At 38.6% G+C, this 14,613-nt stretch overlaps 1 protein-coding gene and 1 long non-coding RNA gene across 4 annotated transcripts in view; one reads left to right on the plus strand and one right to left on the minus strand.

The window, feature by feature from the left end:
- Window positions 1–14,341, minus strand: part of LOC143366716 (monocarboxylate transporter 9) — a 35,454-nt gene extending 21,113 nt beyond the window's left edge. For 2 of the 3 annotated variants that reach the window (XM_076808016.1, XM_076807996.1), the window contains exon 1: window positions 3,579–5,161. The gene's annotated coding sequence lies outside the window, so the exon portion shown is untranslated. Of the gene's footprint in view, window positions 1–3,578; window positions 5,162–13,903 lie in introns of those variants that run through there. The other variant, XM_076808006.1, reaches the window with a different exon arrangement.
- LOC143366296 (uncharacterized) lies at window positions 10,613–13,088 on the plus strand. The gene is made up of 4 exons (XR_013084719.1): window positions 10,613–10,819; window positions 11,188–11,378; window positions 11,465–11,640; window positions 11,718–13,088. It is a non-coding gene; the product is annotated as an uncharacterized LOC143366296 (long non-coding RNA).
- Window positions 14,342–14,613: the final 272 nt, after the last annotated feature.

Raw genomic sequence — 14,613 nt, forward strand, 5'->3', positions numbered from 1 at the left:
TTTGCAACAATTAGTGGTAAGAGAGTGTAAACTGTAAGCGATAAGAAAAATAAGATAATTCCGTCGGAAAGAATTGTATTTTAAAATTTACATACCATTGATTGGGGGTTATAACTAGGAAATCCAATCCCGGTGATTATTTACCATCCCGGGATTGCGGGATTTTTTTAAGTCTATCTCGGGATTCCGGGACTAATCCCAGGACTGGGTGACAGAAAATTTCAGTAATCAAAATGATTTATTATGTGTTAAAATTCTAAATCTTTATTTAAAGTAAATTTATTTATTTATTTAAAGTAAATTTATTTATTTATTTAAAGTAAATTTATTTATTTATTTAAAGTAAATTTATTTTTTTAATTAAAGTAAATTTATTTATTTAATTAAAGTAAATTTATTTATTTATTTAAAGTAAATTTATTTATTTATTTAAAGTAATTTTATTTATTTATTTGAAGTAAATTTATTTATTTATTTGAAGTAAATTTATTTATTTGTTTATTTAAAGTAAATTTACTTATTTATTTAAAGTAAATTTATTTATTTATTTAAAGTAAATTTATTTATTTATTTATTTAAAGTAAATTTATTTATTTATTTAAAGTAAATTTATTTATTTATTTAAAGTAAATTATTTTTTTTATTTAAAGTATATTTATTTATTTATTTAAAGTAAATTTATTTATTTATTTATTTAAATAATTATACGGGGAATACCCATGGTTTACAAGAGACGAAGCAGAGAAATTAACTAAAGAGTCTATACAATAAATAAGCCAAGGATACACGGCTAACAAAGCCAACTAAACTGAATTAAAAGATAAACAAGAACTAAGAACACAAAACTAAATATAAAATACCCCTATATAAGTTAGTTACAGTCCTATAAAGAATCGTCCTTACCGAAGTCAAGGAGCATTCGAAGGGAGTCTATGCCATTGAAATTCTGATTCGCAATAATCATCGCCCTATTAATAGGGTCAACAGCGTAATGTTGATATTTAAAGTAAACAATCTTACTTTCTATCGTTAGTCTGAAACATAAGCTAAAATAATTTTTAACAATAGGAACAGTAGGACAATGACGAATAATAAATTCTCCCAATACGTAGGATAATATCATAAAACCATTATGAAGATTTTTGGAAATGCGAACGAAGAAACAGCAAAGCACCGAAAGTAAGTACATATCTACGATGTTTTGACTTTACATGCTCAGACAAGGTGCGATTTGCAACTCGCAGGATTTCGAAATAACGGAAAGTGAGAATATCATTGTAAAAATATAGTTTAGTTAGTTATACGCGACACAATATTATTATTTAAATAAATCATTATCATTATTATTGTCATTATAATTATGAAATTACTATGCTTCTTTATTGCGTTTGTTTTTATATTTTTCAGGTGTTCATCAAGCAATTCACATTTTTAAAGAATCCCGAAATTCTCGAGATTAATTATATCAAATCCCGGGATACTTGGAATCCAAAAAACCTCCGTGATCCCGGGATAACGTAATGCTCAAAGTGTAGTCTTAAATTAATTATGCGGACATGTATATAAAGAGACTTAAGTAGCTTTACTACTCGGCTTCACCCGGAAATTAGATTCTAATTTTATGACAATTTTTTTATATTTTTTTTTTATTTTTGTGAAAACAGTCGCATTCATCTGGCTTAGCCAGGCATAATGAGCTGAGAGACATTTCGTGACACAAGAGTTTACAGTTCGAGAGTTTTTAGGCGACGGAAATTAGATTCTAATTTTATGAGAATTTTTTTTTATTTTTTTCTTTTTATTTCTGTGAAAACAGTCGCATTCATCTGGCTTAGCCAGGCATAATGAGCTGAGAGACATTTCGTGACACAAGAGTTTACAGTTCGAGAGTTTTTAGGCGACAGACAAACACAAACTATCTGCTTTAAATATTAAGATAATAATAGTTTCAAACTTCTTGCTTAAACAATGCAGTGTCGAAAATAATAAACGGACTACGTTTGTGTCTAGATAATTTCGGATATGGAACTAATAAGCAATAGATCAGAAAGAAGTTTAAAGAACGCTACATATTTAATGCAGCAACCCTTTTCACTAAATTCAGACGAAATCAACTGACCGCATCGATCAAAGTGATATGGTGGCAGCTGTCGCATAGCGATACTAAGCGACCAGTTAATTCTGTTCCGACTTGTAGATCCCTACTAACCTACAAAACATGTAAAAAACAGTTGACCAGAAACGATTCTCCAGTAAACAAATACCAGTATCATTACTCCACTGACCTATTTCACCAATCGAAATCGGCCACTGATAACAGCGAAGACCTTAAACCAGTTATCGAAACGATTTTACCGTTGCATTTAGCTCCCATTTCCCAGAGTTCCTTAAAATCTTCTGCGTTTCCCTCTCTATCGAAATCCACACAAATGTCGTCACGAGTTAAATGAACTCGAATAACGGAAAGGAAGCTACAGGGTGACAGGAAAAAATTGAATTGACCTTAGGACTGCTTGGACACCTCCGCCATTTCTATTGCACGACTTGACCATTTGAACTTAATATTTCGTCCTCGAACTTTGAATACAATCACTTCGTACGCCCCCCCCCCCCCCCACCACCACCACCACCCCTCCTCCCCCTTAGTACGCTCAACGCAAGCTATCACCCTAGTATAATGTTGGCAATAATCGTTCGAGCCTTATAATTTAGTTGATTCAACGGGTCGGTTCATTCCGACCAATTGAAACATTTAGACATATATTTAATGATTCACGATCGCGTTCCAGGAAGCCGCGAAGGAGCACGTGGGCCTCCAGCGTATGACAGTTGGGCGCGTTTATCAGCGAAGCGACCGACGTATGGATCAGAAAACTGTGAACTTTCGTTATCGGCACGCAAGGAGAACGAACTCGCGATACCACGTGCTCCGTTTAATCATCGACTCTTATCGGTCCAGAGAGAATATCAATCTCGTGCGAACGCTCCGCGGAGCCCGGATAAAGAGGGGGGGGACCATTGTGCGGTCGCTCGGAATCATTATAAAACGTTAAAACGTCTCCTCGATTCGAGTAACATGAATATTCTGGCGGTTAAACGGATTACACGTGTGGCGCGCGAGAAATTAAATAATTAATTAATATATTCTGCTTCACGCGCGATTTATTCGCGCAGCTATATTCTTACGTCTTGGACAATATTATGGATCGTTCGCCACGCATGCCTGACAATGGCGGTAACGAGAAATGCATTAAATTAATATGTCTGGAGAGAGAGAAAAATTCCGTTTCAGCTTTATCGTTCTCTTTACTTGGCAGACTAATAATCATTGTATTTCTGAGCATTATATTATTCTGCGAATTGTCTCGTTTGTCTAAAATCCCCGGCATGAATCTTATAAATTTAAAATGTACTAAACGCAGCATTCCCCTTGTCGCCAATTATTCCGCAATCCCCGAATTCATTGAATCAATTCGAAGTTTCGTTACGTGAAGAAGTGACTGCTGAGTCGATATGTGTCCGTTTTGCGACAGTGGCAATGACATTGAACCAGATAATGCAAACAGAGGGAAACATACCATGGCGCACGACGACACCTGTTCCTCCAATCCCGACAGACACGCCACTTTCTTCGCCAGCAGAAAGATCCTCGGAAATATCAAGATACGCTGCTCCCTCACGTGTCAAACAATCACTGCTCACCACTGCCGTGTGCCACGCTCGATTCTCACAGCGTCAACTTCTTAGACAAGTCTCGCACAGCCGACGATAACGCCGAAATTACTTACACGATAAATTTCACTCGCATTGAAAACACTCGAGATTAATCAGCCCCTCGTAAATCATCGAACTTTCGTCACGCGTGACGATTAATTGTAATCGATTTAACGTTACCAACACCGAGATCGTAACTCGATCCACAGAACTCCCACTTAAGCCACACCACCGATCGTCCAATGCCTTCCGTTCAATCCCTATTGGCGAGACCTAAACCGATCCGTTTCGAAGACTCCGCGATCCTTCGACCAACGAAAACGGAACGGCGTGCTTCGCGGCAATTACAGAAACGAAAGCTCGGCTTTATTTAAGGTCAAGCCCGGTGGAGCGACTTTTCGACGTCCTGCGAAACCTCGTCGCCAACATGGATGCAAGGAAGCGGCACATTTCACGGTGTTTTTCGGGAGACACGCGACACCACTAATCTTCCATAAACAAAAGACTTGTTCGCGTTTTGTCGTTAGAACAGAGGGCCGAGATAAGATTTCCCCCGGGGATAATGGCCCGTGATTTTTGCGATCATCCGTTACACCGTTGTCACGTGGGCCCACGCACTGTCAATACGCTAGCCTTGTTCCCATCGCGCCGCCGAATCTATTTCCGTTACCGATGACCGGTCGAAACGTGTGCTCTGTTTACCTCCCCTCGGTGACAATCGAAGGATAAGAGTGGGAGAGGGCAAAAGGAATCTGTTATCCGATACGGCTTCGCGAATGACTTGGTCCGACTGGATTACGGCATCCGAACCCGGAAGAATTACGCTAGTCGGACTAATTTCATTCGGTTATTTATCTTCACGTTGCGCGGCGGCGCGCTCCACGCACTGCCCCCTTCCCGCGATACCGACGATTACTCGAACGGCGACCTTAATCAGAATTTCGACACTCCTCGCTGGCCGGCAAAAGAATTTTGTTCGAGCGCGCCCAATAATGATCTCGCAGCGAGGCCAGCGCGACAACGCGAGAGTTATTAAGAATCCTCTATCGATCCATTCCTCGAAGCAAGGGAATGTGGAAAAATAGTCGTTTGACCCTCGCGGTACCTTGCGCCACGAAATAACGCTTCTTGCCCGTGTGTCGCGGGTTTAGGAAGAAATATCTCGGCCGAGTGTCGCTCTTCCCTGTCCCGATTGGTTCGTGAACGCTGCCTCGCCACGCCACGCACTGGCCACGGGTGTACGCGGAAAGACGCACGGACGTGAACGGTTGTTGGGTGCGCGCGTATAAACACGAAGGTTCGTTTTTCATCTAATGAAATCGTCGTCGTAACGGTGTCGCGTAGAACGGCTCGGGTGCGCGCATGAGGACGGCCGAACTAATACTGATAGCTGGCAATGCTCTCTCTCGCCGATGCATACCGACTGTTGCCTCCAAGATATGGAGGTTCCTCGCCTCCGATGTTGACCGCGTGTTCCCTTATATACAATCGCGTTCCTTCTGCTTCGTGAGGGGATACCCCAGTCGGAGGCGCGACCGAGATCTTACTGTTTACGAGCGATGAAAATTTTCGTCGCTTCAATTGGCTAGACAATGGGTTGCGCTGATATTATAATATATCCGCCATCTTTCATGCTTCGAGCACAGGCTAGAACGGTATTTTCTCGCATCTGGGAATCTACGCTCCAAATAGAGCCATTATCTTTTCACGTTACGAGTATCCGGAGATTATAACATTGGTAATAGCGAGCGATTCAGAAGCTGTGTATGCCGCGTGAACGGTGCTGTAGACACCTATGGTGTTCTGTGTGATTTAAATTTAGAGATACTTATAATATTTCATTTGACTTTGGAGATATTTAAATATTTCATTTAAATTTAGAGATATTTAAATATTTGACTTACATTTAAAGGTATTTAAATATTTGACTTAAATTTAGAGGTATTTAAATATTTGACTTAAATTTAGAGGTATTTAAATATTTGTTTTAAATGTACAGATATTTAAATATTTGACTTAAATTTAGAGGTATTTAAATATTTTACTTAAATTTAGAGGTATTTAAATATTTGTTTTAAATTTACAGATATTTAAATATTTGACTTAAATTTAGAGGTATTTAAATATTTGACTTAAATTTAGAGGTATTTAAATATTTCTTTTAAATTTAGAGGTATTTAAATATTTGTTTTAAATTCACAGATATTTAAATATTTGACTTAAATTTAGAGGTACTTAAATATTTGACTTAAATTTAGAGGTATTTAAATATTTGTTTTAAATTTACAGATATTTAAATATTTGACTTAAATTTAGAGGTATTTGAATATTTGTTTCAAATTTCTATGTCTAGCAATATTTAACTGTGGAACATAATTTGAGAAGCATTGTAACAGATGACTAATAAATCTAAGAGCGAGGAGTTGTTGAAATTCATCGAAATTTTTTACTTTCGAATCTGAGCTGCAATTTTTAAAGATAGAAAGTTAAAATTTGGTACTCCTAGGTATCCCTAATAAAGTGTCAAGCCGAATGAGACTTCTCGTCCCCCATCTTTCAATTTCGTATAATTAACTGTGGCTATCATGTTTGTTACATGTTAACAACGTGTATTGGCGAACGATTCAATATTGAGTCCAATAAATATGACTCCGATACGGACAATATTTAGTCTCCCGTCGTTTATTCTTTTTCAGCTTCTCGATAAACACGAATCAATCCCTTCTCTGTAATTGTTGATTGTCAAGTCTTGTTATCAATCTATTAGAGTTTCCTTGTTAGTTTTCCTGCTAGATTAATGGTTTATTGAGCTGCTTACACGTATCTTTATTTACTAGATGTATAATGTAATGCTTTCATATGCACAGCATGTGACGTAGAGCGCGGTTGGAGCAATTAGATGCAGATAACTTTTCAAGGGGTCCTTAAGGCGCATCCCTACATGCGTGCAGCGCGTGGCCCAATGGAATTAGGGCTGCACTTCCACGTTTATAAGACGCAAAATACATTTGGAGCACTTAAAAGGAATCACCTTTCAAAGGCAGGGTATCGGAGAGATATCCTACTACGCCACGCGTTTGCCACGTGGGAGCATGGCTTAAGAAGATAATTCCCTGCTCTTGGTGGTTTTCAGCAATAAATTTAACGAGGTTCCCTGGACATTATACAATTTAAACGAGCAGAACCTTTCACAAAGAACTGCCATAACTTAGGCAAACGTTTTGTACATAGAAGAGGCTTAACAGGGCACAGCCTGATTAACATAAATAATTCCCAGAGTATTAACGACCAGCTAACAACGATTCCAGAAAGAGAAAAGGAATAAGAATGTGATTAAATTCCCGAAGAACCTCCTTCGACCGCTTGGTTCCGCTTAAATCCCACGCATTCCAAGAAAAAAAATGCCGCTGGTACTACGCGGCACTGGTTACAATAAATTTATGTAACGGGCGGAGATTTTCCTCCAATATTCCATGAAAATTTCATTACGTCCACTTGATCGGTATAAGAATCACGCTGGCGTATCAATTATTAGCTGTACGCGGAATTTCAATGCGCATGATTTGCTGGGGATCTCGTCTCTCGGAATTTTGCCCGATTCTATAATAATTGTGACAATTATGATAATCGAAAGTAACGAGGAGAGACAAACAAAAGACACGGAAGATTACTTTGCGAGACAATGAATAGATAATTCGTAAAGTATATTCAGGTGTCTATTGTTCGACTATGCCTGGTCATTTTTGGAGGTGGAAAAATGTTTACGTCAGGAAGAAGTGTCAGCAATAAATACGAAAGCTGTTCTAACGAGCCCCTCCTCGGCAGCTGTTAGCCAAATGGTGTTCTGAAATTCGCCTCGCTACCTGACCGTTTTCTCACAGCTACAGGAATCTCTCCCCTTCAGCCTTTTTCTAATAGGACCGCGTGGAAAGCTCAGGCTGCAGCTAAAAGTTTTTTTTTTTGAAATGTGTTTATTTTGCCATAAAGAATACGTAACAGTTTTTTTTTTTATAAATGCTTACTAGGTATAGATACAGCCGAATTGGCACCTCGTTTCAATAACAATATATACTAGGTATCACTCTCTCATACTTAAACAAATAATAATAATATTAAACAGAGCGCTCATACTTAAACAAAATATAGGTACTTAATTTTTAATATAATTATGTTAAATTGCACTTAGTTTGCTTTCCATATCTTTTCAGTGATAGAGCAGTTGTACTGTGTTTTCCCTGGAGAAATCGGCTCTGAACCAGGGATGCTTCAGCTAAAAGTCACTCCACACAAATACCTACTCCTGATCACTTAAAATGCACTTTGGACAAGTAAGGACAATCGCGTTATCAGTGCCCAGGTCAACAGCCAAATTCTTGACGTCTGTTTACCATTTCCTTTGACGTCGAGATTTAGGGCCAACTAAAACGGTAATTACTAAATAATGCCATTCAACATTAAATTCTACTGTTTTACTTTCAGATCACAGATTATAAAGAAATAAATCGAAACGTTTCACAATGGAAGTACGTATTAAGGGGTCAGAGACGGTTTGAAAAATCAAGCTCTTTTTAAAGACTCTTTTCTCCGCAGATACAACGTATAATGCAATAAATCTTTTTCTGGTATTTGTTAATCTACTCTTATATTATACAAAAAAATTTTAAAGATTTTTTTCCAATTTGTTTTAAAACTTCAAACGCGATTATCTCAAAACAACATTTTTTTCAACTGGTGCAGGTGATTGCGAAAAAACTATTTGAACGATCAGTCTGAAATTTGTACACGTTATTCAGCACATCAGTGGCTATGGCCGGGACTACGGAAACCTTCCTTGATTAACCACTTCATACGTTTTACAAGGGAAAATGCTTGAAAAATTCACCGTATCTCGGGACTTAAATTTTAAACGTCCGCCATTTTGTTAATTTTTTATCAGTAAATATAATCCTAGTCCCGGCCGTAGCCACTGATGTGCCGAATAACGTGTAAGAATTTCAGACTGATTAATCGCGTTTAAAGTTTTAAAACAAATTAACAAAAATTCTTTAAAAATTTCTGCATAATATAAGAGAAGATTAATAAATACCAAACAGATTTATTGCATCACATGTTGCATTTACGGAGGAAAAAATCTTTACAAATAGCTTAATATTTCAAACCGTCACAGTGGACCGGCCCAGGGGTTAGCTACCTTCAGGAGGTAGAAAAAGAATCAATTCTTTGGCAATTTATTTCGGAATGTACATGCATATATTTATGCAATGGTTTTTGTATTCAGATGAGGGACACTTTAACAGGTTATTATATTATGTTTTGGTATAAAAAAATATTGAGTTATTGGAAAATTACAGCTGATTTACCGGAAGCTGTTTTTACACCGGTGACCACGATTTCTCCAAAACCGCTTCACCAATCTTTCTGAAATTTTTTAGGATTCTTCTAGACATTCAAATCCAGTCTTTAATCGAAGCATTTGTTTTTCCAATGCATAGTTTTTATTTTATGGATGAAAAATGAGTATTTCTAGCTAAAAAGAAGTGTTTTCATCCGTAAAATAAAAACTATGCATTGGAAAAACAAATACTTCAATTAAAGACTAGATTTGAATGTCTAGAAGAAACCTACAAAATTTCAGAAAGATTGGTGAAGCGGTTTTGGAGAAATCTTGGTCACCACCAAAAAACCATTGCATAAATATATGCATGTACTTTCTGAAATAAATTCCCCAAGAATCGATTCTTTTTCTACCTCCTGACGGTAGCTAACCCCTTAAGAAAGACCTCGCGTGCCACATTGAGATGCCGGAAAACACTGGGGTGAAAAAAGAAGAAAAGAAAAAGAGTTCGTGTACAAGTATTTTGCGATTGCAAGTGTATTAAAGAAATGCTTCTCATCATTCCCCCGAGAAGCACTTGTGATTCTAATTCAAATTTGAATTCCAAACGTGGAGGAAGTATGCTCTTAAAACGGCTGTGACGTTGAGATGCATCTCGGAATACAGAATCACGATGCGAAAACAACGATATCTTCTTTCGCTTCTAATTTAGAATTTCGAGTGACTTCGGGGCTCGCCGCGGCTGGTTCCGCATACAAAGCGCAGCCGGGCTTACTTCTCGCGAACCAAGCGACTGTGTACATACTTGCTCGTCGACGAAACTCGGTCGACCATAACTCGATCTCGTATTCAAGAAAATTCGAGGACACTCTCTATGCTCAATGACAATTTACCGTGCTCCACATAGAAACAAACGTAAGCGTCACCACTAATTGGAGCGACAATTGGAACTACAGTTTTTGAACCCGTGACCAATGAATTCTTATACACTGCGTCCTACGAAATATACAGTGGCTCGCATTAATATTCGGACACTTTTTAAAATCGCATAACTTCTTTAGAATTATATATATATATATAACTTTCGAGGTGATTTTAAAGAAATTTATGAACTTTATTAAAAATGTATATATATATTTGGAACCTTGTGCTACATTTTTAATAAAGTTCATAAATTTCATTAAAATCACCTCGAAAGTTATTCTACCATTTTTTAACCTTAAAAAGAAGAGCAATTAAAATATTAAATGCATAATAAAATTCACGAGGAGATTAAAAGAAAAAAATGTAACAATGGTCAGCTTATTCTTAGACGTTTCGATGCTCGATTTAAATATTTTCTAAAATAACTCTGGGCGATAACGTGATCTGATGTATACCGAACGTCGACAAGAAAATTGCCAATTATCATCGGATCTTCAATGACGTTCAGCCGAGCGCTGCAATTTTCCGGCGATTTAATAAAAATGAACAGAGTCCTAATAGTACAAGGCAGACAACGATGCCGATAAACGGTTAAAAGCACGATAAGATAACTACTCGCGACAGCGAACTTCACTAAATATCTCTCAATTTCCTCTGCGTAGTTTTTATCTGCAATGTACACACTAAACACGTGATACGTACTTATAATCGACGCGGCCGATTATTTGGTATGCTTATCGCGCAGAGTTCCCGAGTAACGTATGCATGAAAGCAAAAGTTGAGACCTGAGGAAACAAGGGCGGCCGGAGATTTTTTCCGGGGGCTGGGGGCAACTTTGGGATGACGGTAAAGAAAAGTATACCCTTTCTTGCTTTTTTAACCCATTTTGAAGTGCCAGTTTAACCCTTAACTGGTATACTGTTTTTGGCAAACGTGACTGGTATACTGGGGTCGTGGCAGACCCCAAATAAAAAAGGACACAGAAATTTGTAAAGTCGACACTAGAGCAACCACTATGAATATTTTCATCTTAGGTTAGGCGTAGAAAGTTAAACTATTATTATAAAATTAATTAGAAATTCAGTTTACCAACTTAGACAACCGAAAATTGTACATCGAACTTTGGGTGCTTGGGGTCACGAGCGACCCCAGGATACCAGTTAAGGGTTAATTAAAATTTTCAAACCCGAAATTAAAAATATTCCCCTTTTCAGAATAAACTTAATAAAATTCAGTTTTGAAAAATAAGCGATTCCTTCTCCAAAGCCAGGGAGGGGCGACCGCCCCTTTTGCACCCCCCGCCGGACGCCCGTGTGAGGAAACACATTCTTTCGTAAAACTGGGGACAAGGAAAATAAAGAATTACGAGCGAGTAATTGCATCGTCGATTACAAGACAGCAATCGGTAAGGAATTATTTATAAGAAGATTTTTATGGGAGGAGTATTGAGAAGCAACGATAAAGTTTGTTCCTGGTATTTCACGGTTCTAGGTTCCCCCCTTGGGCAGAATAATTTCCAAACGTCGACAAAGAAAATTTACAAGTGGAAACGTGTGCTTAACAGATGCGAACACTTTCCCCTGCATCTGGGTTCACCCTGGTGACGAAGGGTCAGCCCTGTTGCTCCCTCTTGCCAAGGTACACTTCGTAAATGGCCCTCCAATAAGGTGACTACGAGAATTCACCTAATCTTACATTTTTCCAGCTGTTTCTATTGAAAAGTAATCCGAAATTACTGTACTAGAATTTTCGATTTGAACGAAGAAATAGCGCACGCCGAAAATCGTTGATATTCTGTTTGCATCGCTCGGGATGCGCTCGACGAAGCATTTCGAGCTGCGCCTGTCTGGCGTAAAAATCTGATTCTGAAGCACCTTGAAATTGCAATGCTAACGACGCACGGCCCAGCAACATCGACGCATAATTAGGCCGCGGCGTGAGAACGTTAGAAACCTTTAAAAGACTCTTCCTCGGCGAAAGGTATGTACTATGTACACGGAGATCCCTCAAGAAGCCTGCATTGCGGACCTCCGTATCGCACGATGGACGCGTGTTGTCACACCGCGACTCTCCGTCGGGCAGAAAGAACGTTCTGTTGCGCAACGGGCGCAAGCTGAATCCGTGAAATACCTTGCGCAGTTCGCGATGTTGCGCTTCACGAAATACGAAGCGACGCATAATTCCACGTCGTTAGGTGCAGGGCGGACCAATAAGAATTACCGGCTTGCATGCCTCCGAAATCGTGGACGAGAAAAATCCCTCGCAAGCGACCGCACCTGCGAAAACATCGCTACGAACGTACGATGTTTATACGAAATATAACTATGTAACGGTACGAGATAGAGCAAAAATTTAAATATAGAACTGTTCGATTCTCTATGCTCTGTATCACTGCCGAAAGAGAAGTGAAGTTATGTTAAAGAAACGAAGCTGATTTCACCACTTTAGAGTGAATTTAGGTTTTAAAAAAATTGCTTTCTGTATACCCTCAAAATGCTCTACGTTCGCGCGAAGTTTCATGGAAATCAGAATTTTCGTGTTCGGAACGTTCCTTTGTCGGAGAGCTATTTAGATGAAATGTCACGGATAATGAATAAAGGAAGAGGTTGGCAAACCATGAATAGGGTGATGTATGCAATTTAATTTAACCTTGAATGCCTCGTGGACTCGTCTGTTTTATGAATGGTGAGGCAACGGTGATAATACTAGCAAGACGATACTGCTAGAACTGAAATTTTGGTGCTAATAATTGTAATTACGACGCTTTGTATCCATTGCTAAAACTTGTGAAAATCGAGAATGAAGAAAGGAAATTTAACTTACTTAATTTGACTTTTAAGAAAAATTTTACGAATAATTCCATCGCCACAACGATACAAAAAACACATGCAAGTGCGAGTAATTAATGGCAATATTCGTCTAACACGAACACGTGTAATTACCAAGCAAATGAATACCACAAGGCTAATTCGAATAATTTTCCATTCACCACGACGCATTAATTTGCTAGGTACAATGTATCAATTAATAGTTTTTATTCCCAAGGTGATTAGACGCCAGATAGGAAGTCCGAATGTGATATTCTCATCGTTTTAGATATTTTGCACCTAGTTTAAGTAACTTACGAATTTACACATATTTTTAAAAAAAAAATGTATAACGCAATTTCCCAAGTATCGGCGAAGTCGAAGAATTTTCATCGCGTTATTTCGGGGAGGGGGGGGGCGTGTTTGAATCAGATATACATACGTATACATATACATAAATGAATGACTGCCACTTAAAAATTCATGAATTATTTTATCCTGTAAGCATATCGAGCTAGCAATGCAAATATAACGGGTCTAAGCTTAACGAGAAACCGCTAAATGCCATGAAGTAACTGCCACGGTACAGGCCGACTGTTAATTCCGAGCGTCGAAACCGTACTAACTGATTTTCACGCTGCCTTGTGGCAGTTCAACGAAACAATGATCCTATATAAACAAAAAGAAGGAAGCGCTACGATAGGATCTATTCCAGCCACACTGATGCCCGTCAGAACCTAGCACATTGGCAGCAGAGGAAATCAAAGCAACCGTCTCACAAATCACATTTCTATGCTCTCAAAATAAGATGACAATTGCCGGTTCACGATACAATAATCACGAAAGAAGAAGAGGAGAGAAGGTTGGGGGCTCGTCGGATTGGGTACAGTTCAGAAATCCCAGCCGTGGACAATCGTCGGCCTTGTAAACAAAATAAACATCGGCCGATCAGCTGATCGTGTTACCATAACCGCAATGGCTGCTATTGATCTCGCGAGTAGGCTGTTTCGCACGCGCGTGCTGCGTTAAAACCCCTTCTACCCGTTCCCTACGCACGCGATTGAATCTCTCCGGATGTCCCTCTACGAAATCGCGAATAAAACGGCCTGGCGTGATTACTCACCGAACGTCGACCTGCCAGGCTGGAGCGAATGCTAAAAAACTGCGACGCACTGCATGGTACGGCGCGGGAAACAATAACTTTTAACGACTGTGTGGCGAAAGAAGAATGCGTGACGCGACGAAGAGTATTTAATCACCGCTGGGAAAGGTATCGGCGCGAGATATTTTGGCGAGTGACACTGCTTCTCGGGCGCGAAGGGAACGCTCCACGGCCACTTGAACGTAATACGCGAGGATTTCGAGAAGCGGTGAAAGAACGGAATAATGCGACCAGGAGACCGATACGTGTTTTGACCGTGTCTCAAGTCCAGGGTGAATTGTGATTAGTTGCGCATGTGTATCGACGCAACCCTTCTTTCGCGACTTTCATTGGTCGCGTTAAGAGACAGGGACGACGCAATTCGGGGCGCAAGGGATGGGGAAGCTGAGAATAATAAAATACGACTGGGAGCATTACGCCTCTATTCCGATTCTTTAATTTATTATGGCTTGTGAAAAATACATGGTAATTGTAAATTATATAAAGATGTATCAATTATTATAATTACGCGGTTAATTATTGTTATTTGTATTTTGTAAATTGTATGTATCAGGTGTATTTAAGTTACTGTTATAAATCTACGATTAACATAAAGAATATGTTAAAACGGATACATAAACATAAAATGGTAAATGAAAATATATTAGAAAGTAATTGTTCTATATATTTAA

The sequence above is a fragment of the Andrena cerasifolii genome, chromosome 1 (assembly GCF_050908995.1).
Source record: "Andrena cerasifolii isolate SP2316 chromosome 1, iyAndCera1_principal, whole genome shotgun sequence".
In the NCBI taxonomy this organism is placed as follows: Eukaryota; Metazoa; Arthropoda; class Insecta; order Hymenoptera; family Andrenidae; genus Andrena; species Andrena cerasifolii.